Source organism: Thalassophryne amazonica, chromosome 3, assembly GCF_902500255.1.
Source record: "Thalassophryne amazonica chromosome 3, fThaAma1.1, whole genome shotgun sequence".
In the NCBI taxonomy this organism is placed as follows: domain Eukaryota; kingdom Metazoa; phylum Chordata; class Actinopteri; order Batrachoidiformes; family Batrachoididae; genus Thalassophryne; species Thalassophryne amazonica.
Window position 1 is genome coordinate 116,371,229 of NC_047105.1, and position 25,940 is coordinate 116,397,168.

At 42.7% G+C, this 25,940-nt stretch overlaps 1 long non-coding RNA gene across 1 annotated transcript; it reads left to right on the top strand.

The window, feature by feature from the left end:
• The first annotated feature begins 1,880 nt into the window (after positions 1–1,880).
• On the top strand, positions 1,881–22,088 carry LOC117508004. Its single transcript, XR_004559937.1, has 3 exons — positions 1,881–1,892; positions 3,339–3,341; positions 21,907–22,088. It is a non-coding gene; the product is annotated as an uncharacterized LOC117508004 (long non-coding RNA).
• The last annotated feature ends 3,852 nt before the right edge of the window (positions 22,089–25,940 follow it).

The following is a 25,940-nucleotide window of genomic DNA, read 5'->3' on the forward strand; positions in this document are numbered from 1 at the left end:
GGAAAGTTCTTAGTGGTTCAATATCTGAGTTCATACAGTTATTGGAAAACAGTTCTTGGAAATAGTTCTTGGTACTAGTTCTTGGAAGCAGTTCTTGAGACAGTTCTTGGAAACAGTTCTTTGTCATGCACAGTCACAAACAGGGGCAGCATGAGAACGGGATCTCACAGACATGCAGGAACATAACTGAAGTGTGGCAGAGCAACGCACTCTGTAGCTGAGAGCCAGAGAGTTCCAAAGTGACGTAGTGCACAGAGTGGCCATGTTACCTTGCGATGAGCTGTGGAAAACTCAGATGTCGGAGCGCATGGAAGCGTCAGTGTACACAAGGTCATAGATTTCTTATGGAGAGACATATGTAGAATCCGGCCGCGACTGAGCTCCAAGCCAGGGTTTAAGTAACCCACTTCTGATGAGCCACAGATGAGCCTCAGGTGTGAGCAGCTGATGAGCAGCAGGTGTTCCTTGGCTCTGCAGCGCGCCACCTGGAGGGAAAACAGACAAACTACACACAAGAGGTTAAAAAGGGAAGGGGAGAGAGGCAGCCAAAAGGCTGGCCAAAACAGAAATTAGTTTTTTCACTTTCTTGTGTTATCCAACAGGGGTGGTTGCCAAGTAGTTAGTGTACTTGGTTTCAGTGTGGAAGGTTCTCGGTTCAAACCCCACCCCTACCGCATTTCTCCATATAATGGGGAGTTGTGTCAGGAAGAGCATCTAGCGTAAAACCTGCGCCAAATCAACATGCTGATCCACCTCAGTTCTGCTGTGGCGACCCCAAGTGAAAACAAGGGAGTAGCCAAAGGGACATTCTTGTGTCATCCATTTATTTACAATTATATTATGTACTTACGTTGAACTTACTAAATAAAATCATGCACACACGCACATAAGCATTAATGCTTTTAATATATACCGCCCCCTGCTGGAATGGCGTGTGAGTCCAGAATGTAATTATCAACATCCATTGTTCAGTGTAGTTAGCTAATATCCGTAAAAATTTATTTATTTATTTTTTTTTGGTGGCATTCATCCTTGAACCAAAATACATAATCATACCAAACGGCAAATGTCAGCTCTCCCCAGTTTGTCCATGATCAAAGTTATATGCACACATGCATGCAGAGCTTTTTATTTTTTCTGCATTCTACCGCAGCAGGTGCTTTTATTTTTACACACCCACAAACAGAGAAGGTGATGGAAGACATCAAATGCAGTTCACGTCTCACTCATACTAATGGCAACATGACATTTAACCCACTCATGGTAACGGCAACATGTCATTTAACTACCATACCAAATGACAAAGGTTAGCTCTCCGCAGTTTCTCCATGATCAAAGTCATACACGCACACACACACGCATACATGCACACAGAGGCCACTTGGCTATGATAAAATAGATATATATATGACCTTGCCTTCCAGATGTGACTCTGGCTCTGGAGTATTCACTGGGCTCCTGCGTGGTGTGAGGACTCTCAACTCCCATGTGTCGCTGTCCTGACTCAGCCTATAGATATTAATAAAGCTTCAGTTGATTCCTCTCACTGTGTGTTTGTCTTCACTTGTTTCTGGGCTCCTGTCTTTCTTTCACTTGTGGCAAAATCTAACCTGTGTGACAATGAGTGGCAGCTATGAGTCAAACACTCTTTGTAACACCTTTAAGAGACAAATTAAGTTCCATAAATCCTCTAAGAGACTCACTGTCAAAAGTTCATCCTTCAAACCAGGAAGCTGTTTCAGAATGTGCAGTTATAAGATTTTCAACCCCTGAAACAATCAGTGGAACATTAAAAGCTTCAAGTTTCAGCAGCACAGTAAAACCAACCCCACATCTTCATCATTCTTTTTCTTATTGGCATAAAACTATGTCATTAACTCACATGTCACAGAGTTTGGATGTTCTGCACGTTGCCGTGTTTGTGCACCATACGACACAATTTGCAGCCGATCTTGTGATAATTCTATCCTGACGGCCTCGTTCATGTGGTTTCCAGAGGCAGATTTGCCGAGCTCGCCGCGCTGATTACAGAGCAAGCTGTGCTGCTGTAACAATGTGCGCGCTGAATGACAAACGCTTATATTTAGGCAATTTCCCCGTTTTCAATCTTTCATTTGGAAAAACTGTGGCATTTATTCAAAGTCGCTCTGTGCTGGAAATCTCAAACAGGATGTTAGGTCAGATAAACAAAAAAAAGAAGAAGAGAGGAACAGCACACAGGCTCTTACCTGCATGCTAACCGACGGGTGTGAGGGCGGGACTTTCCATGGCCCCTCCCCCACGTGGAGACAGTAAGCACATGACAGATAAGGAATGATTTGCTGAAAGAAAAACCTCAAAAACAAACAAACCATCACGCCGCGCTGCCGCGAGCGGCCTTAGCGCTTCTAATTCAGGTGAATTACAGACAAATTTCCTCTGGCTGGTAAACGCGCAGCTGTAATAATACAGGGTGGCCTGCGCAGCGTCCGTGCGCGGTCCGACTTGCAGCCGCGCCTCACATGTTTGTGTCATTGTGCAACGCGGCCCGCAGACGTTCCATGTGCATGAAAAGACAAAGCCGGGTAAATCCAGCCATGTTTCCCTCACCGGGAGCGCCCTGTTTATTTTTTGTTTCTTTGGTTTCAAAGCGTGGGCACCACACTGCAAACACCAATGATCAAAATGAAAGTGCTTTGATTGAGCGCTGCGTTTCCGAGCCCGTGGCACAAACAGTGGCCGCTTCATCCTTTTATAGGGATTTTAACGACCTGTTGGGAAAAGTTGGCTCTAAATGATGTGTTACAGGAAACAAACTTCAAAGCGATACACCTCGCCGTTAGCCCCGCTTACTAGCAGGTTTAATGTTTGCCACAGTTACAGTTTGGAGCTTTGAAGACTCCAAAAAGGGATATCTCTCCGTCCTGATTGGGCTGAATGCTGGCAGTGATGAGTTCACAGACCACGAAGCAGCACAATAACAACATTTTGCATCCACATCAGCAGGCCACACATTCACATTTCCACCGTGCTCATCGGTGGGCTTGGGCCGCTGTGCATGTGTGTGTGTGTGTGTGTGTCTGTGCATGTACACGAGCAGCAGAGCAATGACACGGTCCTGAGCGCCTGATTGCAGGCATCTTGAAAAGATCTGGCTGGCTTGAGCTCACCACAGGTCTCCTTTCAGTGGGCTGTCATTACCGCCGAGGTAAGCTCACACACACACACACACACATGCACACGCTCGGGGCCGCAGTATGAATGAGCGCACTGAGGCCTGGGCCTGATCAAGCGAGCGACGGCTGGGAGTTGGTGTAAGGAAATCCTCTGGTGGGACTTACAAAGCACATTAGACGGAGCGGGTCGGGCGCTGGGACACACGGCTGCACACTGCAGGCAGTATTTCAGCCGCCGCTAAACGCTGCTGCTTTAATCCTAACATAAATATGTTAGCCAAATTGGAAAAAGAGGCCTCATTTACCTATTTCACAAATATTCTATGTAACAAGCATTAATTACTTATGCACGTTAATCATCAAATAGCAATGTGAGGCGCGAGCAAATAAGGTGCGGAAAGACCCACCGGCTTCACCGCAGAGCTGACGGGGCGGATGAAGTTGCCTTTTTATGAAACTCAGCTGCATTTGGTTCACTGTCACACAATTGCAGCTGCTGTCATTCAGGGGGTGCACACGGAGAGTGCATACCTCCACCCACCAACAGGGGGAATCCTTTAATAAACTTGGCATACAGGACTTTGTGACATCATAAGGCAGCCTGAGCTTGTTAGAGTGCCATCAGAATATGCATAAATCAGGAGCCTCCACGACTTTTCTGTTTATCAACAAAATGTTCTAGAATGTTGAAACATTAATATTGTAAAAACAATGTATGGCTCAACTGAAAAAAATTAACAATTTGCATGTATTTTATTTGAAGTAATTCTAACTCAGTTATTGATGACCAAATGTTACAGGTCATTTATGATGAACTCAAGTTTAGCAAAGCATTTAATTGTTTTTGCAAACTTGATTTGCTTCGTCCTCTACAAGGTTAATTCAGTTGAAGCAACTCAGTTAAATGGTTTTCGTATTTTTAGGTTACCAAATTATTTTATTGAAGTCATTCTAACTTATTTATTTGACCTCCATTCTACTCAGAAATGTTCATTTTGTGAATTTCCTTTTTAGTTTTTTGAACATTTCATTTATGTCAGAATAAATTACATGTTGCAGTACCAGCTTTATCATCAAACTGTTTATTTTAAACCATTGTCAACCTATGGCCAACTGTTTTTTTCTTAAACTGTGAACAGTTTTGTACCAACATGTTTTACATTATCAACTTACAAAAATGTGAACATGAAAAAGCATTTTTTAAATTCTGAAAATACTCAACAATTTAAATTATGCAAACTAACTCAATGAAGCAATATTTAAAAAAAAAAATTTGCACAAAGGGCCTTTTTTTGTCCCCCATTGGTAAGATGGAGGGCCATAGAAATGGTTTTTGTCCATCCTTGCGTCCATCTGAAACTCTGTACTCCCTCTAACTTTTCATAGATTTGAGTCAAGTTTTACCAAATTTTCAGCAGGGATGCAACTCTTGAAGGTTGAGGCCAAGTTTGATGATAAGTGACCAAGGCAAATACTGAAGGTCATGTCTGTGTGCAATGAAGACTGTACTTTGAATAACTTTACAATAATTTCAGACAGGCTCATCAGATTTGCAGCAAGCATGCATACCTTCAAGGTCTAGGGCCAAAAATAAACGCTGTACTCCCCATAACTTTTCAAAGTTTGCCAAACTGGGAGCAAGGATACATCTCTTGAATATCTTGGGCAAGTTCGATGATGAATGGCCTTCACCAGGTTTTGAAAGTCACACAGCTAAAAATTGTGCCCATGTACAATGGACACTGACTTCTCTATACATTTCTAGGTCAAGTTTCTTCACCAGCACAGTAAGTTTCATGCCTTCTTTTCTCAAACCTCCACATCTTTCTGCACACCATTTCCAAACCAATAAAATCATGACTTACAGACAAATTCGTCCTGGTTGCCTTTTTTTTTTCTCTGAATGTAGTCTCTCCAATAAAAACTTGGAACCTCGTCTCCACTGTGATTATTACAATGCAGTTTGAAGTTGCCTTGTTACATTCTTCTTATTATTATGACATGGCTGCATGAAAATATTGGCCACTCACAAATCGATATGGGACTATGCACATTTCTGCAACAGGGGCCATAAGGCCTTCAGGCCAATATTGCATTTTAACTATGGACACTCAAAGAAGAACTTTTCCAGTTCAGCCATGGGAAATACTGAGGCAAAGCTGGGTGCCGGGCTCAAAACAGGGTTGGGTTGGCTTCACCATGTTCATTCATTACTGGTGTAGTCTGGAATGTAGAATCAACCAGTCAGAGTGTCATACTCCCCTTTAAACCAGAGTGTGCCAGGTGTGCAACGCTGTGCTATCATGGAAATGGACATAAGTGAAAGGATTTCTGGGGAGTGAAAAAATGATCGCCAACCTGTAGCAGCAGAAAGTGGCCACCAAATCACCCTGAAGTGAAACAGTGAAGCAGCTAAGTGAGGTTTTTTTGTTTGTTTCATTTATTTAGTCATATTAAATTTTTGTTTTCAATTCAATTGTTTTGAAACAATTATTCCTTTTACTTTTTCTTTATTTTTCCTCTGCATTCGCCCCCATTTTGTGTGTAGAATTTGTAATATGCTACTAAATGTTTGTAATAAATTAGCCTTTTTCATGATGGTCTAGTGGTTAAAGCGTTGGGCTTGAGACCAGAGGATCCTCAGTTCAAATCGCAGCCTGACCTGAAAATCACTAAGGGCCCTTGGGCAAGGTCCTTAATCCCCTAGTTGCTCCTGGTGTGTAGTGAGCGCCTTGCATGGCAGCACACTGACATCGGGGTGAATGTGAGGCATTATTGTAAAATGCTTTGAGCATCTGGTGCAGATGGAAAAGAGCTATATAAAATGCAGTCCATTGTGTATTTTATGCACATACTACTGCCTGTGTCTGAGGGAGGGGGGGGGAACATCTCAATAAGTTTGACACTTTCACCGCATACGGGTATATCTCTGACAACTGAATCCAAGACGTTGCTGAGAGACTGGCTCTTAGTCTTGAATCAGGACAGTGACAAACCCAGAGACTCTGACTCCTGATTCAACTTTCTTTTGCATTGCAACCCGGACACCTGCTGGTTCCACAAAGATCACCTCTGTCAATGGAAGGTCAGTGAACCTTTTCTTCTCTGACAAAGGCATCAAAGTCACACCATTCAACAGTGTTACCCAACACCTAGTCTATGCAAGCACTGAACAGAGTAGGATCCGGGACATATCCCTGACAAATGCTACAATTCAATGGGAACATGTCAAAGACTCTGCATCCTCTCCACACAGCAATCACAGCACCACAGTATCTGTGTGTTGGCTGGTTATTGTGTAAATAGTAAATGGACTGCATTTATAGAATGCTTTCAAGGTCAAAACACTTTACAATGATGCCTCACATTCACCCATTCATACACCCTGACATCAGTGTGAGTCACCCATTCCACAGAGGGACACAACACCTACGGAACAGCATTTCCACCAACCTGATGGAGCTCAGCCCCGATACCACAGACCTCAGCTGTTTCACCACCTTTGCAATCTCACTGAGATTCATTTGATTAACCACAAGAATCGTAGCACTGGAGATATCCAAGATCCTGGTAGGAGGATTAATCCTATATAACTGTTCAAAGTAACATGTCCAACAGGACAGTACATCAGCGTCATCATTCAAGACCATGCTGCTGGTTTGAGGAACATAATGCTTCAGTTTTTCTGTAAGTCGCCCAAGAGTCTGGAGACCACTGATGGTCAAATCATCTCCTGCTCAAATCTTCCTCCTTGTACAGATTTCCAAATAAAAATGAAATTAATTCTTGTTCTTTGTGGATAAAAAGACTTTCTGCTTCTTTTTTTTGGACAGATCACTTTAGTTATATGTATGTAGGACCATTGTCCATTACAGTTTTCCATCGTGCATAGTCAGTGTTGAAGCCTGAGCACAAACAGCCCAGGTTGGAGTTTGGATGATTCTCAGTGAGCCAGCGTACATATTAATGACACTTCAATCATGCAAATGGTGTGAACCCAGAAGAATACAAACATTTGAAGGTGAAGAAGGGCCATTTAAATCAAGACATCAATGAAAATATTTAAGCGGAGAGACTAATTTGGGAACTTCTGACAAAATGGGTTTGTGGTATAGGTTGGGCAGCGACGGAGCCAATGACAAAATTGTCACACTAACTTCAAGAAACTGCAAGAATGACTTTTGCAGCATACATTTGGTATCATGTTCTGTCTCCTGCACATGTTACTCAGGCGCCACAAAACAGAATGTTTCCAGCGGGTGGGTATGTGCATGCTACATGTGTGAAAGGACATCTCTGGACAATGTCTGGTGTTCACATGAGAAAATTGCTTCATAGTGTGGCTGCTATAGCAATTTGACACATGATAACACTAGAACAAACTCTACCTTGAATTATCATTATTCATATTATTATTATTATTATTATTGTTGCCTCACAGCAAGAAGGTTGAGGGATCACTTCCCACCTGTTGACTTTCTGTGTGGAATTTGCACGTTCTTCTCATGTTTGCATGGGTTTCCTGCGTAGACACGCAGGTTAGGTGGATTGGGAACTTTAAACTGTCCACAGGTGTGTGTGTGTGGGTGTGAATGTGTTTGTTTGTCTACATGTGGCCCTGTGATAGACTGGCGTCCTGTCCAGGCTGTACCCCATAGACATTATAAAGAATAGATGCTGCATCGACTGTTGCTGTCTATTGGCGCTGACGAGCCGTGGTGCCGCCATCTTGGACCGGTCATCCGACCCACTCCACTCAGTGCTGCTTGGCAGGTGCAGCACATTTAATCCTTCGTTTTCATGCATTTTTTTTTCTGCAAACGTCACACATGTAGCTATGATACAGGACAAATGGTTCATCGTATTTTAATATTCATAGTGGGATTAACAGTAATAGAATATTCTGATATAGCCTAGACTGTAGACAGGTGTTTTGCAAACACTGTAAACACACACACGCACACACACACACACACACACACACACACACATATATATATATATATATATATATAGTACAGCTCATACAGGGAAATAAATTCCCTGCTCATCACCCACCATCCTCAGCTGGAACCCATACCTCCCTTCGGGGCCTATTCCAGTAGGAGACGACATGTATGGGCGGCCCCAGCAGCACCCAAAGGGTGCCACCTCAGCTCAAGAACTAGGTGCTAGGGCTCCAGGCCCTTATTCCAGATCCATGCAGATGCAGACTCAGCTGCCTCCTGGAGCTTGGTCACAGTGGCCCTCCTCAGCCTTGGGGGCACCCCAGTGTCAGTCAAAAACCTGATGGTAGAGCACCCCACAAAGCCTCGGCAGCCAACTTCTACTGGGTAGACTTCACACTGTCCCTTAAGCTCACTGTACCTGGCCAGTTTTCTCTCATAGGCCCATTCCATGTTGGTCTCCTATGGTACTGTTAGTTCAACCAACATGATGGCCTTTGCATCATCCGACCACAGTACTATATCCGCCCGCAGAGTGGTGACTGCTATGTGGTGTGGAAAGACTAAAGCCTTCCCAATGTCCGCCTGGATGCTCCACTGTCTCAGTACACTAACAGAGGTCGCAGTGTCCTGTTTAAGCCTTTTCCTGACCGTAACACCAGCCTTCAAAAAATGGAATCTCCTGGCAGGGCTTTGAAAGCTGGTTGCTTCACTCTGTGTATTCAGGGCGTCCACAAGAACCTTGAGGACTTGATTGTGTCACCATGTATACATCTGTAATGATGAGCCACAGTCAGCAAGGACATGTTCCAATGTACCCCTCTTTCCAAATCTGACGCATGCATTGGACTCAACCAACTTCCACTTCTGCAGGTTGACAGGGGTTGGCAGAAGGTCGTACACTGAGCGCAGCAGAAAGCTGATGCGGAGTGGCTCCATGGACCACAGGTTGGACCAACTGATTCTATGGTCCGAAGCATCCTCCCATGTGGTCCAGGACCCCTGCTGCACCTGGCTAACTGCCCTCACCGTCCGACTCTCCTCCTCCATCCTCCTTATCTCTTCTATCACCATGCCTCTTCTATCCTTCCCATTCTGCTTTGACCACCAGTTGTTCTCTCTCCAACCAATACCCACCTTGTCCCTTTGTACAGCACCAACAATCTCCTTCAGTCTGAGGTTATTCTCTGCCTGCTCCACTGTCTCTGCCACAACCCATTTCCTACCACACTCCACGTCTGGTTGAGCATTCCTGATATATATATATATATATATATATATATATATATATATATATATATATATAAACAAAATACTAATGAATACATTATATTTCTATATAAAACATAACTGGATTTATATAGCGCTTTTCCATATGCATCAAACGCTCAAAGTGCTTTACAATAACTGTCGGGATAGGCTCCAGCATATCCCCCCGTGACCCTTAATTGGAGTAAGTGAGTACAGAAAATGGATGGATGGGTATAGAAAATGGATTATTACATCAGCCAAGGTTATAATAAAATCTTTGGCATTTACGTATTTATTTGTCTGTCTGTCTGTTAGCAAGATTACGTCAAAACTACTGCATGGATTCTCACCAAATTTGCACCACAGATAGATATTAGGCCATGGAAGACTCCACTGAATTTTGGAGATGATCAGGATCTGGATCAGCATTCTGGATCAAGATTTCACTTTATATAGGCTTTGAAGGATTACTTCAAAACTACTTCACAGATTCTCACCAAATTTGCACCACAGACAGTGGAGATAGACTCCTCTGAATTTTAGAGGTGATCCAGATCAGGATTGGCGGACGTCAGAAATCTCTATTTGTTCTTGTTATTATAATACCTTTTTATGGAAAAAAGACTATTGTAATTATTGAACAAATCTAGGCCAAACCATTTCACAAACAATGATTATCTATTTATTTATAAACCCTTGTAATCCTTGATGAGTTTCATATTGTCTGGCACCATCTCACTTGCTAAACTTCCCAACAATGTAACTACAACATTTTGAAACAGTTTAGATGAAACTTGTTCTTTAGATTTTGTGTCCCTCCAACAACATGTCAATACGTGTGACTGACAACATGACTCCTTTAACAGAGGGAAACAGGACAAAAAACATTCAGTCTGCTGACATGCACTGAAACGTGTGTGTGTGTCTGACAGGTGTGTGTGTTGCTCGTCCTCGTCACTGACTAACACGCAATCAGAGACTGTTTGTAAACAGTCTGTCATTTCTCAAACGTGCCTCAGAGATTTGCTCAAGGAAGTGAAATTGCTGCAAAACGACCTCATTTGGCACCGAGCTCCCGCTTGTATGCTTGAGTGAGCGTAATTGGCGAGCGGGGGATCGAGGCCCAGCTTTGGGTTCGGTATCTCGGAGCATACCTTCCCCTTAAAACAACTGTGACTGAAATCAAACCCGCTCTGTTTGCATCAAGAGGTGATTAGCCAGAGAATTTAGGATTTCAAAAAGCTGCTCTATTTACATTCGCTTGAGATTTATCATTGAATTTGCGATTAATTTGAACTGGATTAGCTGCACGCATTCTGTTTCAGAGTAATCACACTTAAGTGGAGCATACACAGCAACAGACTGGTTTGGAAAATTGCTCTCATTAGCGGAATTATTTGCCATTTGCACAACAAGCAGCAAAGTAATCTCAATTTTCTTGTTGTCAGTGGGATGTTGGCATTGGACTGCTGTCAGACGGGATGTATGTAGAGCAGCTAATGCTGAGCGCTCTGCACACACACTGAGGCGCTCAGCTGTCTCAGGATCACTCATGGCGGTGTCAGTGCAGCGGTTTGATCTGTGAGGCGAACGTGTGCGTTTGCAGGCGTGACCCCAGCGGCCCGTGCTGTGGCTGTCAACAGCAATGCTTTATGGGTGTGTTTCCTCTGCTGTCACCTCAGCGCGGCAGACACTTCCATCTGGGTGCTAACAGCTTCGGCTGTCAGCACCCACACAAACAGGCGCACGCATGTTTGTTTTACTCTCTTTGCAAGGGCGTGCACACCCGCCCACGTATCTCCAACGTGCACCTCTGCTGTCCACCCAGACCGCCATTAGGATGGTCCGAATGCGAAATATATATCGACTCCCGACAGATACCAGATACTCTAATGACTTGGCTCCGAAGCCTCTGAAAAAGGAGTGTTACCTTTCAAGGCCTCAGATGGGCTTCAACCGGTTTGTCAACTAGTCATTATTGATATTTAGATGAATTTCCATCCTGCTGACAACTGGCAGACCAAAATGTCTTTATTAACACACATAAAAAGGAATCCTTCTGAATTTGGAGGGAGAGATTCATCACTGATTGAAATGCAGGCGTCACTCAAACTAACCCAACCATAAACAACAACACACACTCATGCACCAAGCGCATCTCCAACCAGCAATGTGTACCGTGGCACACATTTGGCTTAGTGCTGGTTTGATCATTTTGGGAGGTAAATAATTAAAAATTCATGAAAGCATGTCTTTAGATTTTTGCTAATACCTTTGGAAATAAAAATACTACTGCAACTTTTTTACCTCGTTGCAATTTGGGTCAAGAGAATATTGGAAAATGTGCTTTCAGAATTTAACAGTTTAACAGTTTATAGTTTACCAAATATTGAGGTGTGCGTGTCTTTTTTTGTGGTTGATTGGTTAGGGTGACCAAACGGTCCCATTTTCCCAGGACATGTCCTGTTTTCACATCCTGTCTTGTCCATCTTGTTTTTTTAGAAAGTGATGATAATTAGGTTAGATTAGATTAGACAGAACTTTATTCTTCCCTTATGAAGACTCCCTCAGGGAAATTGAGGTTCCAGCAGCATTGTATAGCAGCACACAGGGTAAGAAGCACACAAAAGTATCAAAAGTAAAAGTAAAAAAGAAAAACAGTTTCCAATATAAATACACAATATAAATACCAGACATACTGATTATTATTATCACTTTACCGAGGCGTTGCTTGGCCGGTATCATAGATTTACGTCGACGCTACCTGGCTATACCCACCCGCTGTGCGTAAGCAAATGACGTCATAGCACGCAGCCCAAGAACTGTCCGCAGATGAAAAGATGAAAAGGTGAGAAGTGTGTTTTGGTCCCAATATGGATATTCCGGATGATTTTCTCATGGATAGTCTGACAATGAACAGCAGCTAAAGCAGCCAACTTGATGAGGACGCACTGCTGAATTTGGACAGCAGCGTACGCGCCAGCCGACACAACAAAAGTGAGCCAACTTTTTATGTACGGGTTATGTGTGGAGTATCTCAGTAAAAAGTGATAATAATGCAAATAACACACCCTCCAAAAGCATGTTATTGTATTAATACTGGTTTACTGGCTATGACTGCTTCTCTCATTCCCGTCCTCTGTCTTCCTGTTACTCCTCCTACCCCTGAGTGAGGAGTTTTTCAGTCTTGGTTCAGGATTTGGGAAGGAGCAGTGTGTGGGTGAAGAGGTCACATAATGTCCTGGTTTTCATTGTTTTTCATCTTTGAGCATCTTTGAGTAAACTTCGAATATCATTTGAGTATGTCATTGCCGGGCCGAGTGTCCTGGTTTTCGGGAATCAAAATATGGTCACCCTATGATTTCTGAAGTTAGCAAAGGCAAAGTTGAGTCCCGTGCTCACTAATGAGTGTTGGGGATGTGCTGGTTTGAGTTGCACACATGTTGGGCAGTGGCATATGAGGAACCCCTTTTACTGCTGGGTAGGGAGGAGGGGGGCATCAGGTGCTGGTCCCAGCTAGGACTCAAACCTGCAACCTTCTGCATAGAAGACTAGTGCTCAACCACGAAACCACTGACACCTCTGGCTCGGGTTGGAGTATGAAAAACAGCCAGCTGAGACTGACTAAAAAACAAACAAACAAAACAACTAAGACTCAATACTTCAGTCGAGCAGGTGCTCCTAACAGGCTTTGAACCCTGCTCGTGGTCAAATTTGGACTTGTCTATGGTACATGTATATGGGACATCCAGTTCAAATTAGGTGAAAATCAGATACATTTTGTTCAATTTACCCTAGGTGCACGTATCGATACTCCTGTCAGTGAAGTGGGCGGTCCTTAGAGGGCCTTGGTAAAACCTGGTCATGTTCAAATTCAAACCTAAGAGAAACTCATTGATGTCCAGTGCAAATCTGGAAAAAGTCTGCACGCACGCAGGCATGCACACAGTTCAACTCAATATTTCACCTGATCTTACGACCAACATTTCTCAAAAGACAGTTGTTTTAATAAATAACTGTACCACAGTCTCTTAGAGTCGTGCAAAATCCAATGCACATTTCCCGAAAGAACTGAAAATTGAACAAATTTAACATGTCAGTGATTCCTAATAATCTCTTTTGGAGAAATAAAAGTGAAGTAGTGACAGAGAAATGACATAAAATCTGAGATCTCTCTGTTGACGACCAGCAGAAATCCAGCAGAACATGACTTCAATAAGCGCACACAGTGAGTCCACGCTGGACATCACAGCTGTGGAGTACCGGTGTCGCAGACCGAACGGTCCACCCCTAAAAATCGGTCCGCCTTTTGCATCTGTGCATGCGTCATTTCTGACCACAGCAGCATGTCTAAGACGGAGTCTCTTCACTCAAAGCAATCAAATGGATTAATGGGATTATTAACCATCAGATGATGAAAGTAAAACCTCTTAAATCATTCTAAAGTCAGCTTTAGGCAAAAATGAGGCCGTTTTAAGCAGAAACTCGATGAAATTCTGTGATTCTTTGAAATGACTGATGCGCAGTGAACGCATCAGCTAGCAGCTTGTTTAGCTGCGGCGCTCTGATCTTTTATGATGAAATAATGCTGAATTTACGTGGAAATGATTGTTGTACAAAAAATTCAGATGTCTGTCACTGAGATAGATGATGATTGGAGTGCAGTTTGAAGAAGAAACGAGGTTTTAATCCATGAACCGCGGCTAGTGACGCACATGCAGATGCAAACGGCGGACCGATTTTTAGGGGGGACCGTTTGGTCGGTGACACCGTGGTTATCTCCATCTTTGGGAAGATCAGAGTGGAGCAAACAGAGTGAGTGACTCAGGCGTTCAGCGTGGGGCTCTGAGCGGATGGTGTGAGCGGTGGGACCACCCCTGGGGAGCAGCAGACATGCCGTTTGTTGGAGCGGGGTGTGTGTGTGTGTGTGTGTGTGTGTGTGTGTGTGTGTGTGTGTGTGTGTGTGTGTGTGTGTGTGTGTGTGTGTGTGTGATGAATTGGCTGAATGCTTGAACCCAAAGGTTGGCAAATTAACAGTTAATTAGCAGTTGATAAATGACAGATCAACACTGCTGTAGCGTTCTGTTGCTATCTCACTCAGGCAAGTGTTTATGTGCTGCTAACAAGTGTCGAAGCAGACTGTTATGTCTGCGTTTTGTCACGCGGGCCGATTGCTCTCAGATGTGCCCCCCCCATAAGTCAACCCTCCCCAATCTAACCCATCACCTTCTTCTCAGCCCTGCCCCCATTTGCCTTAGGTCCACCCACAGTGACTTGGCCCCGCCTTTGCTTTTCTGCACATTTATTGTATCAGTTGATCTCAAAGCACAAGTTTCACCCTGATTCTTGACCAATATCTGTGAAAAATATCAGTTTTTCCTGTGGGGTTAAAGACCGTCTGTTAGTGTGCAGGTGCAATCCACACTAAAACATGAGCTTTATTTCATTTGATTTCTGTTAAAATATTTGGGATACGTCCAGTGTGTATATTGTTCATAGCAACAGTTATTAAAATTACCATGGTCAATTTCAATCCTTTTCTACCAACAGAAAACCAGATATCTCACAATATCATTCACATGGATAGACTTGCATCACTTCAGGTACTGCCATTTCACTGACACCTACCAACCAGCAAGAATTCTGGCTCACACAGACCTGTTAATTTTTCTTTAAGAAGCCCTCTTATTCTGCACTCTACCTGTATTAATTGCACCTGTTTGAACTTGTTACCTGTATAAAAGACACCTGTTCACACACTCAATCAATCACACTCCAACCTGTCCACCATAGCCAAGACCAAAGAGCTGTCTAAGGACACCAGGGACAAAACTGTAGACCTGCACAAGGCTGGGATGGGCTACAGGACAACAGGCAAGCAGCTTGGTAGAAGACAACAACTGTTATGATTATTTATTAGAAAGTGGAAGAAACACAAGATGACTGTCAATCTCCCTCGGTCTGGGATTCCATGCAAGATCTCACTTTGTGGGGTAAGGATGATTCTGAGAAAGCTCAGAACGACACAGGAGGACCTGGTCAATGACCTGAAGAGAGCTGGGACCACAGTCACAAAGATTACATTAGTAACACATGATGCTGTCATGGTTCAAAATCCTGCAGGGCAGCAAGGTCCTCCTGCTCAAGCCAGCACATGTCCAGGCCCGTTTGAAGTTCACCAGTGACCATCTGGATGATCCAGAGGAGGCATGGGAGAAGGTCATGTGGTCAGATGAGACCAGAATAGAGCTTTTTGGAATCAACTCCACTTATCATGTTTAGAGGATGAGAACAACCCCAAGAAAACCATCCCAACCATGAAGCATGGGGGTGGAAACATCATACTCTGGGGTGCTCTTCTGCAAAGGGGACAGGACGACTGCACCGTATTGAAGGGAGGATGGATGGGGTCATGTATTGCGAGATGTTGGCAAACAACCTCCTTCCCTCAGTAAGAGCATTGAAGATGGGTCATGGCTGGGTCTTCCAGCATGACAATGACCCCAAACACACAGCCAGGGCAACTAAGGAGGGGCTCCATAAGAAGCATTTCAAGGTCCTGGAGTGGCCTGGCCAGTCTCCAGACCTGAACTCAATATAAAATCTTTGGAGGGAGCTGAAACTCCAAACCTGAAAGATTTGGAGAAGATCTGTATGAAGGAGTGGACCAAAATCCCTGCTGCAGTGTGTGAAAACCTGGTGAAAAACTACAGGAAAAGTTTGACCTCTGTAATTGCAAACAAAGGCTACTGTACCAAATATTAACATTGATTTTCACAGGTGTTGAAATACTTATTTGCAGCAGTAACATACGAGGTATCTTATAAAACTAACCGGCAGTTTTATAAAAAAAAAAACTATATGGATTTGAATGACATGCGATTACACCAATCATGCTTGAACCCTCGTGCGCATGCGTGAGTTTTTTCACGCGTGTCGGTGATGTCATTTCCCTGTGGGCAGGCTTTGAGTGAGCACTGGTCCAGCCCTCTTGGCTGAATTATTTGTTTGAGACGCTGCTCGAGACGGCGCGCGTTGCTTTATCAAACTTTTTTCAGGACCTGTGAGGAATATCCGAGTGGACACTATTCGAGAAATTCAGCTGGTTTTCGGTGAAAAGTTTAACGGCTGATGAGAGATTATGGGGTGTTTTTGTCGGTGTAAGGACTTCCCACGGAGCGGGATGTCGCGCAGCGCTCCCAGGCAACGTCGTCTGGCTGTTTCGAGCTGAAATCATCCTAATTTAAGGCTCTGTTGACCCAGGACGTCGTGAGAGAACAGAGAAGATTCAGAAGAGGTTGGCATGAGGACTTCATGCGGACTTTCCACTGTTTAAGGACATTTTTTAATGAAAGACGTGCGCGCATTCTCTGTTCTCTGACGACTTATTGGGTGAACAGAGCCTGAAATGTGGAAGTTTTCAACTTGAAACAGCGAGATGACGCTGCCTCAGAGCGCAGATCGCCGTCAGGCACCGTGGGCCGTCCTTAAAGCGACACTACCAGACCAAAATCTCTCATTAGCCGTTAAAATTTTCAATGAAAACCAGCTGAATTTATCAAATGGTGTCCACTCAGTTGTGCCTTACAGTTTTTGAAAAAATTTTTATCAAACAAACCAGCAGTCTCTGAGCCATTCCTAAACAATGAAAAAATCGACGAGAGGGTGGGCGACTCCTCACTCAAAGACTGCCCACAGGCGAATGACGTAACCGACAGGCGTGAAAAAACTCTCGCATGCCCACGAGGGTTCAAGCATGTCTGATGTAATCACACGTGATTCAAATCCATATGGTTTTTGAAAAAAATAATAAGGTCGGATAATTTTCTAATAGACCTCGTACAAATAAATTATTAAAAAATCATACATTGTGATTTCCGGATTTTTTTTTTAGATTATGTCTCTCACAGTGGACATGCACCTAAGATGAAAATTTCAGACTCCTCCATGATTTCTAAGTGGGAGAACTTGCAAAATCGCAGGGTGTTCAAATACTTATTTTCCTCATTGTATACGAGGTCTATTAGATAATAAACCGACCCTTTTATTATTTTTTTTAACTATATGGATTTGAATGACGTGCGATTACACCAATCATGCTTGAACCCTCGTGCGCATGCGTGAGTTTTTTCACGAGTGTTGGTGATGTCATTTCCCTGTGGGCAGGCCTTGAGTGAGATGTGGTCCCGCCCTCTCGGCTGAATTCCTTTGTTTCACACGCTGCTCGAGACGGCGCGCGTTGCTTTATCAAAATTTTTTCTGGACCTGTGAGGAATATCCGAGTGGACACTATTCGAGAAATTAAGCTGGTTTTCGGTGAAAAGTTTAACGGCTGATGAGAGATTATGGGGTGTTTCTGTCGCTGTAAGGACTTCCCACAGAGCGGGACGTCGTGCAGTGCTTCCAGGCGCCGTCGTCGGCCTGTTTCGACCTGAAAACATCCTAATTTAAGGCTTAAATTACCCAGGACGTCATGAGAGAACAGAGAAGATTCAGAAGAGGCCGGCATGAGGACTTTATGTGGACATTCCACTGTTTAATGACATTTTTTAATGAAAGACGTGCACGCAAATTCGCCGAGTCATTTCCGTGACGACTCGGCAAATCTGTGTGCGCCGCGACAGGAAAAACACCTCCGTTGGAAACCTTAACGGGCAAGTTGGAACATGCCCAAGCTGTTAAACAATTTCTCAGTTACTCACTTGTTGAAAGCCATCAAAAGCCGCCTGAATTTTACAAATGGTTTTCAACACGGGCTGGACCCGACCCCCCCGCGGTTGGGTCCGGCCCGACATGCGACTCTGCCTGCATGTTCTTTCATTACAAAATGTCCGTTAACAATGGAATGTCCGAATAAACTCCTCATGCCGACTTCTTCTGAAAGTTCTCTGTTCTCTGATGACTTACTGGGTCAACAGAGCCTGAAATGTGGAAGTTTTCAACTTGAAACGGCGAGACGCTGCCGCCTCGAAGCGCAGATCGCCGTCAGGCGCCGTGGGCCGTCCTTACGGCAACACTACCAGACCAAAATCTCTCATCAGCCGTTAAATTTTTTACCGAAAACCAGCTGAATTTATCGAATGGTGTCCACTCAGTTGTGCCTTACAGTTTTGAAAAAATTTTGATCAAACAAAGCAGCAGTCTCTGAGCCATTCCTAAACAATGAAAAAATCGACGAGAGGGTGGGCGACTCCTCCCACAAGGAGTGCTCACAGGCGAATGACGTCACCGACAGGCGTGAAAAAACTCTTGCATGCCCACGAGGGTTCAAGCTTGTCTGATGTAATCACACGTGATTCAAATCCATATGGTTTTTTAAAAAAATAATAAGGTCGGATACTTTTCTAATAGACCTCGTACTGGCTAACCCTTTAGCTGATGCTAACAATGATTGTCTACAATGCGCTACAAGCTGGTTAGCAAATTACAACACAAATGTATCTTCTGTGCCATCTGATCTCTTCCGTATAGTACTTGTTTTTTGAATTGAATATTTTTATAGCACTCTGTACTCCAAAATCTTGGTGGCATCCAACTTATTTTCAATCTTGTTGTGTTGTGTGGTAAATAGAACACACTTACTTACATCATTGTGTGACATCATTCCCAGTTTCGACTTCAGAGGTAAATGGAACACAGTACCTTTCAAGGCCTCTTTTACTTCCTTCCTGCTAATTTTCTTCATCAAACTGTCATTTAGAAATGCATAACCTACCGTAGTTGGATGATCTTGAACTGAACAAAGGAGTTTTTATTATTTTTAAAAATCTATTTGGAAACATATCTTCTGTGTTTGACATGATGAATGTACAAGAAACACATTTCGCCAAGGAATACCATTTGTAGGTGAGAATGAAATCAAAGCGGCCTTGTGTTTAGAGGAGTCACGGCTGACGTAAACGGGTACAAAAACCTCTCAAGCCAAAAATTTATCTCCTGTTACCTCTTTTAAACATCTTGTTGTATATTTTTCCTTTCATAAAGAATTTATATGAACAAGGAAATGTTTCTTACATGACCTTCTGAAACAGTCCAAGAAATAATGGACATTTTGTTATTAAGTGCAAATTAGTGTCAGTTAGAGAATATAAAAAGTCTTTCCTCCCCTGACATTTTCTTTACTGGACGGAGGAACGGTAATTTCCAAATAAAAGCTAACAAAGAAAAATAACTCCGTAACACTGCATTTATCTCACCATATGTTACCCTTCGAGCTAAATGCCATTTGATCAAGTGGTTCTGAGGGGAGACGACAGTTTGGTGAAATATGTTCTGAACTGCTTTTGAGTCATTTGTGTTTCAGCAGCGAGCGGAGGCTAAGCAGGCAGAGGAAACGGCAACATGTATGTCCATTCATTACTGCAGATTTGGCACAGGAAAGGAAATAATGTGAGCCGCTGCCAGAACAGAGCGCTCACAGTGCCGTTACTGAAGGGCGGCGACTATTTGCTGAAACGTTTGCGCATTACGGACTGCGTTTTCACGAGGTTTTGGTGGGATTATTTGTCTCCACGTAGCTTATTAAACAAACAAACGAAAACGTTTTGTAGGAAATCGAAGCAGTCACACCTGGATCCTTTTCTTCTTGGGCCATTCCTTTTCAAAAGGGATTATGGAGGATGTACCATTCATCACCTCGGAATTAGCGCTGATGAAAAAGCGGTAAAACGAGCTTTCCAGTGAGCAGAAAGCCTGCAGACCTGGAAGGTGATCATTATCGTTATCCTGACTGATGTCACTCAGCCTGGCTGGCACGCAGACTCGGGTCCCCTTTGGAAAACGCGGGGGCCTTACGGGGTCACCTCTGATTTTGATCCAGCTGCTCAGGCTGCAGGCAGCTGGTTCTGCTGCAGGCCGGCGCGGACAGCTCATCGCTCTCGTGGAGCGAACGAAAATAAGAAACCTGTCATTACCACGCTGAGAACTGAGCAGTCGCTGCCAAGCATCCAAATGTTTGCATCCCCTTTTCCAATCTGAAACGGAAACAATTGGGCTTAGTCCTAACACAGCACAAACTCATATCCAAGAGCTTTACTTCATGTTCAGATGTCTGCGTGCCGTTTTTGCTCGCTGAGAGGTCCGAGCCAGCATGAGTCACGTCGCTTAATGTCGGGAGCACTATTCTCGTTATTTCATGGTTAGTTTGACACGCGGCTAATATTCAGATGGCGGGAGCAAAAAAGGAGCAGGCTGAAGGATACGAAGTGAAAATATGTGAGTGGGAGGTCTGCTTGTGGAGAGGTAGTGGTGTGCGTGTGCGTGTATTAGTGAGGCATCTGGAGTCTGCCAAACAGTTCCTGACAGAACAGTGCCGCGCTCGGCCATTTCCTTCAAACAGCAATCAGGCCGAATCAAAGCCGCTGCTCTGTTCTTGAATACTCCAATTGCACTAATCAACTCCGTTTAGTGGCTCCTAGCACGGCCACGCTGCTGACTGAGCACACACACACACACACACACACACACACATGCACAGACACGCTGGACCAGGCCACAATTCAAAATTCCAGTCAGAAATAATAACACTTATTTTATTACAGCACGCTGGAGCGCAGCCAGCAACACTACCAATCTTAAACATCCGCAGAAGAAGGCAAGCAGTCTGAAGGGCCATTAAAGGGGTCATGTTATGTCCATTTTCTGCATGCTAAGGTCACCATTTGTCAGTTTTCTGTAGCCAGAAATACTCCAAAGAGTCTGAATGAAGCAACTTATTAAACACATTTTCACATCTCCAAGAAACCATCTGTGTCTGTGTGTTAAAAGGACAAGAGGCACTTTGCCGTGTTTCAACAAGCGGTACCCTCTGGTGCTGATAAATGAAGCTAACATGGAAGTGGAAAATCTTGCAGTTCCGTGAATTACCACTTGAGGTGAGCTCCAAACAGTCACTTCCTTCCAGACCCCCATGCCCAGCTTTATAGTATAAATAAAAATGTTTACACAGTACATTTAGCAGAGTCAAATATACTCTGCCTTGTAATGGAATTGCTTTAGCACTGTGATAGAGTATATTTAACTCTATTTGGACTGGGACCAAATGTTATACTGGCAGAGTATATTTACTCTTCAAAATTTACTGTGTATAGCATGGTGTGAAAAGCAGTTGTGGTCTCTATGGCTAGTTTCCCTATTCATGACAATGCTACTGCGGCGTTTTTTTTCATTTAAATTTATTAACTACTCACCAGTTTAAGCTATTAAAGTTATTAGTAATTAGAGCTGTGGTCGCTTTAAGTGGCTGTTGGTGTGCTGGCGCACCCAAGACCTTGATAGAAGTGGGTTCGAAGGTGCTGTGGACTCAACTTTTGTCCATTCTGAGCATTTTATTTCAAATATCATAATATAGGGTGTTTCGGAAAAAGTGGTATAATTTCATAATCAAATAACTCGACCAGTCTTTGTTGAAAGGATCTCAAAATTTAACAGGATGCGTAGAAACAACTCAAAATTCTATGTTTAATGTTTTCTGTTTTTTCCTTTTCAGGTATAGAAATGCCAATCACTGGAGCAGAAAAGATGTTTTGTTTGCTTGAGTATGCTCGAAAACATAGTGTGCATATTGAAAACTTGTGAAATCATTCATGAAATCCATATAACTTTGAATTTCTCATTCAAATTTTGATGACTAAATCTTATTTTGCTCAACATTAAGCCTGTTTAGTTTTATTTGTCTAGACTATGCAGTTACTAAGATATTTACGTCTCAAATGATATCAAATATTTTGAAACACCCTGTATGTCTAGCTGTGCACTGAATTGTACTAACAGAGCATCTAAGAAGTAGGTTCCTCAGGATTTCTCTGAATGTAATTTAACTATTATTTAATTTGTATGTTAACACTGTTTGCACTAATTAGCAGGTGGTAACATTAGTTCCACTGATGGTGTTGTGGTTACTGAGGCAATGTGCCACTCATAATTTTCAAACCCCGAAACCAAGCCCACCTAGTCCTCAAATTGATGTTAATCAAAGACCCAAACCAAGGTTAGCCTGTTAACTTTAGCTTGCGTGGTAACTGCAAAAAGGGGGAGTGGGGTCTTCAGGATTCATGTGTCCCACACAGATCATGTCAGTCTTACCCATGTTCCACCTCTTTGCCCATTTATGGGTTGGCTGGGAGCTAGGTTGAGTCATGTACTGCCAAGATGGTAACATTTGGAGCCACCCCATCTGAGCTTCAGATCCTCTCTTCAGCTAACCGACTAGTGATGTCATGGAGGGTTTGTCCAGTATATAGCGAGTCAGTATCTTTCCCCCTTCATAAGTCACAGACGCCTACAACAAACCATTCCAGGTCTGAGTGTCTACATGCACAACCATTCAAACAGGGCAACTTTGGGGATGTTTAACATGAGCTTCTTATCATATGTAACAGTGTATGTTCATTAAAATGTGATTCTGCACAGTACGACCCCTTTAAAGACACGCGTGGCTGAGGTGAAGAGGCTAAAACTCAGCAGACGCTGGAAATGACAAATTATTCTGCTGGATCTGTTCCACTGCAGCAGTTTTTGTGTCTATTGTATATGACAATTCCAGCCTAAACAATGTGGCACTAATCCGCCAGTTTACATGCGCTTACATGACAACAACTCAGGTTAATCTTGTACGTTGGAAGGTGCAGAGCAGCACTCCAAACAAACGTCTGCAGCCAGCGAGGCCTCGCCTCCTCCTGGATGTTCCGATGGAGAAAACAATGATAATTGTTCCGACTCTCCATACAGTGATTTCAGCTCTGACTCAGGCTGCTAATTCGTTTTGTGAGTTTGGGCCGGCGAGTTGTGATCTCTGTTACATAAATCCTAACGTTTAACAACACAAAGTGGAGGAAGTGAAAGCACAGAGAAAGTGTTTCAATGTGGTCTGGCTGCGTAGCCTTGGCTCTGGGAGAGACTTCCTCTGTGAAGTATTTAATGTTGGAAGCGTTCGCTCTCCAAACATAGAGCACCTGGGACAACAGCGGCGGTTCCAGAGCCAGTGTTAATCAGCGCCGACGCACACTGGCAATCAGCAGTACCCACAAGAATACAATTAATATGGTATGCCGCTTTTCTACAAAGGCATACTGCCTCACTTACAAAAACAAAACGTTACACGGTTATACGGCTCCACAACATCATCGTCCATGGAAAAAAAAAAGAAAAAGAAAAACCATGCTTATATTGCCTAAAAGGATTTCAAACAGGTTGCATGAACACTGAAAAAAAAAGAAACAAAACAATATTTTGAAAGAGTTTTATGTTGTGATGTTAATGCTGTTGTCCGTGTGCAGCGGTTAAATTGCAGCCTGATCAGAGCGTCTCAATGCTTTTCTCAACGTTACTGACATCTTTCAGAGCGGCAAACTCTCCAAAATTTTGTAAGATTTTGCAGGATTTGAAACCTTCATCGGGCGAATGCCATAAAATCTGTCTGTGGTACAATTTTGGTGAGAATCTGTGAAGTTTTAACGTAATCCTTCAAAGCCTAAATCAAGGTAAATCTTAATGCAGAATCCGGATCCAGATCGCCTACAAAATTTAATAGCGTCTTCTATGGCCTAATATCTATCTGTGTTGAAAATATCATCAACGTCTGTGTAGTAGTTTTGATGTAATCCTACTAAAAGTAATCCTTCAAACCCTATATAAAGCGAAACTTAATCCAGAATCCAAATCCGAATCTGGATCACCTCCAAAATTTAATGGATTCTTCCATAATATGCATCTGTGCTGAAAATTTCCTCAACATCCGTGCAGTGGTTTTGATGTAATCCTGCTAAAAGACAGACAGAGAGAGACACAAATAAGTAAATGCCAATGATTTATTACGTCCTTGGCGGATGTAATAATTCTATTCTGGCTTGACCTCCTGCTCCTCCATCTCCTCGAGGTGATGCTTGTTGCTTTTGTGCAATGTGCCAGGTTTGCTAACTGAACTAGCTCCAACAGGAAAAAAGATATGTAGGTTTGCAAACATTTTTGACTGTTAAACTTCATTCAAATTATAATGTTAGCTTCCTTGCAGTTTGTGTATGTAAATTTAATGGAATATATTTGGTCCACTAATGGTTTTCAAATTTAGCTGAAATGCAAATTCATAAAGAAAAAAAAAGTTGTCTTACAGTAGCTGTTAGCTGATTAACTGAACTGAGCCAAACACTGGTTGACAATCCATTAATAATTATGGGCAGTAATTTAATAAGTTGGATACAAGTAATAACATTGCTCTTATGTTAGACTGTTAGAATGTCATTCAAATTAAAATGTGAGCTGACTACAGTTTGTGGAAGTAAATTTAATGGAAGATAATTGGTCCATGAACGGTTTTCAAAGTCAGATGAAAAGCTAATTCACTAATAAAAAGTTGGCTTAGCTGATTAGCTGTTAGCTAATTCGCTGTTTTGTAGAATTAAATTTAATGGAACATAATTGGTCCACAAATGGTTTTCAAAGTTAAATGAAAAACTATTTCGCTAATAAAAAGTTGGCTTAGCTGATTAGCTGTTTTGTGGAAGTAAATTTAATGGAAGATAACTGGTCCACGAATGTTTTTCAGAGTTAGTTGACAAGCTAATTCGCTAATAAAAAGTTGAGTACCGTATTTTCCGGAGTATTCTCAAGGTCGGCGCTATGTCACTTCGACAAAGTGGCCAATCCGAAGGTGAGAATTTGTGCTTCCGTGGCTGTCTGCTTGGTGAAAACACGCTCAGTCTGTATGCTGTTTTAATGAAATTAGTTGTTTTTTCTTGTCTCTAACTTGCTTCTAACGGCCACCTGACAGCTATCATTGCCTGGAACGATGAGATTTATACACCAAACTGAACTAAAATGAATGAACCATTGTATGTTAAATTGACTTTATTGACGAGTCTTACCCCTTTTGAAAAGTGACCAAATTACATGTATTTCGAGTTTGGTGATATTTTCACAGAGAAAACCCAACCCTCGAGGTTAAATGTCCAGATACCGACCTTGAGAATAAACCGTACTGAAGTATAAGTCGCATTTATTTTTTTTGTATTATCAGCTCATTAATTTGGGATTTTTGTACATTGTTGAAGTGTACTTTTTATTATTGGATTTATTCTTTTATTATTGGAGTTTATTTTGTTTAGTACATTGATTCCTGTGAGAGTCCTACATAAATAGTGTAATTATTATTATGAATAACAAATTTGTGACTTTTCAGTATATGTCACACCTGAGTTTAAGTCAAAGGCCTAGTAAAAAAGGACTAGTAAAAAAAATAAAAAAAAATAAAAAATGACTTTGTATACTCCAGGAAATACAGTAATAACATTGCTGGTCTTAGACTGTTGGAACTTCATGCCAACCAGTCAGAGAAAACCATTAAACTCTAAGTAAGTCTGGAAAAATAAAAATATTAAACAAGTTTTGAAAAACATATATATATATTTTTTTATTTACAAAGGGTATTTTACAGTTTTCATCTATCTCTGTGTGTTTACATGAACGTTGTTCTCATCTGAACTGACCCTTCCACTGTGTGTAACGTGACCCGGTGCCCGGCTGGGCGAGCACACCTCCATGCATCAGCGTGCACGGAGCTGCAGAGCGTGTCTGAGAAAGTGCACACAGGCAG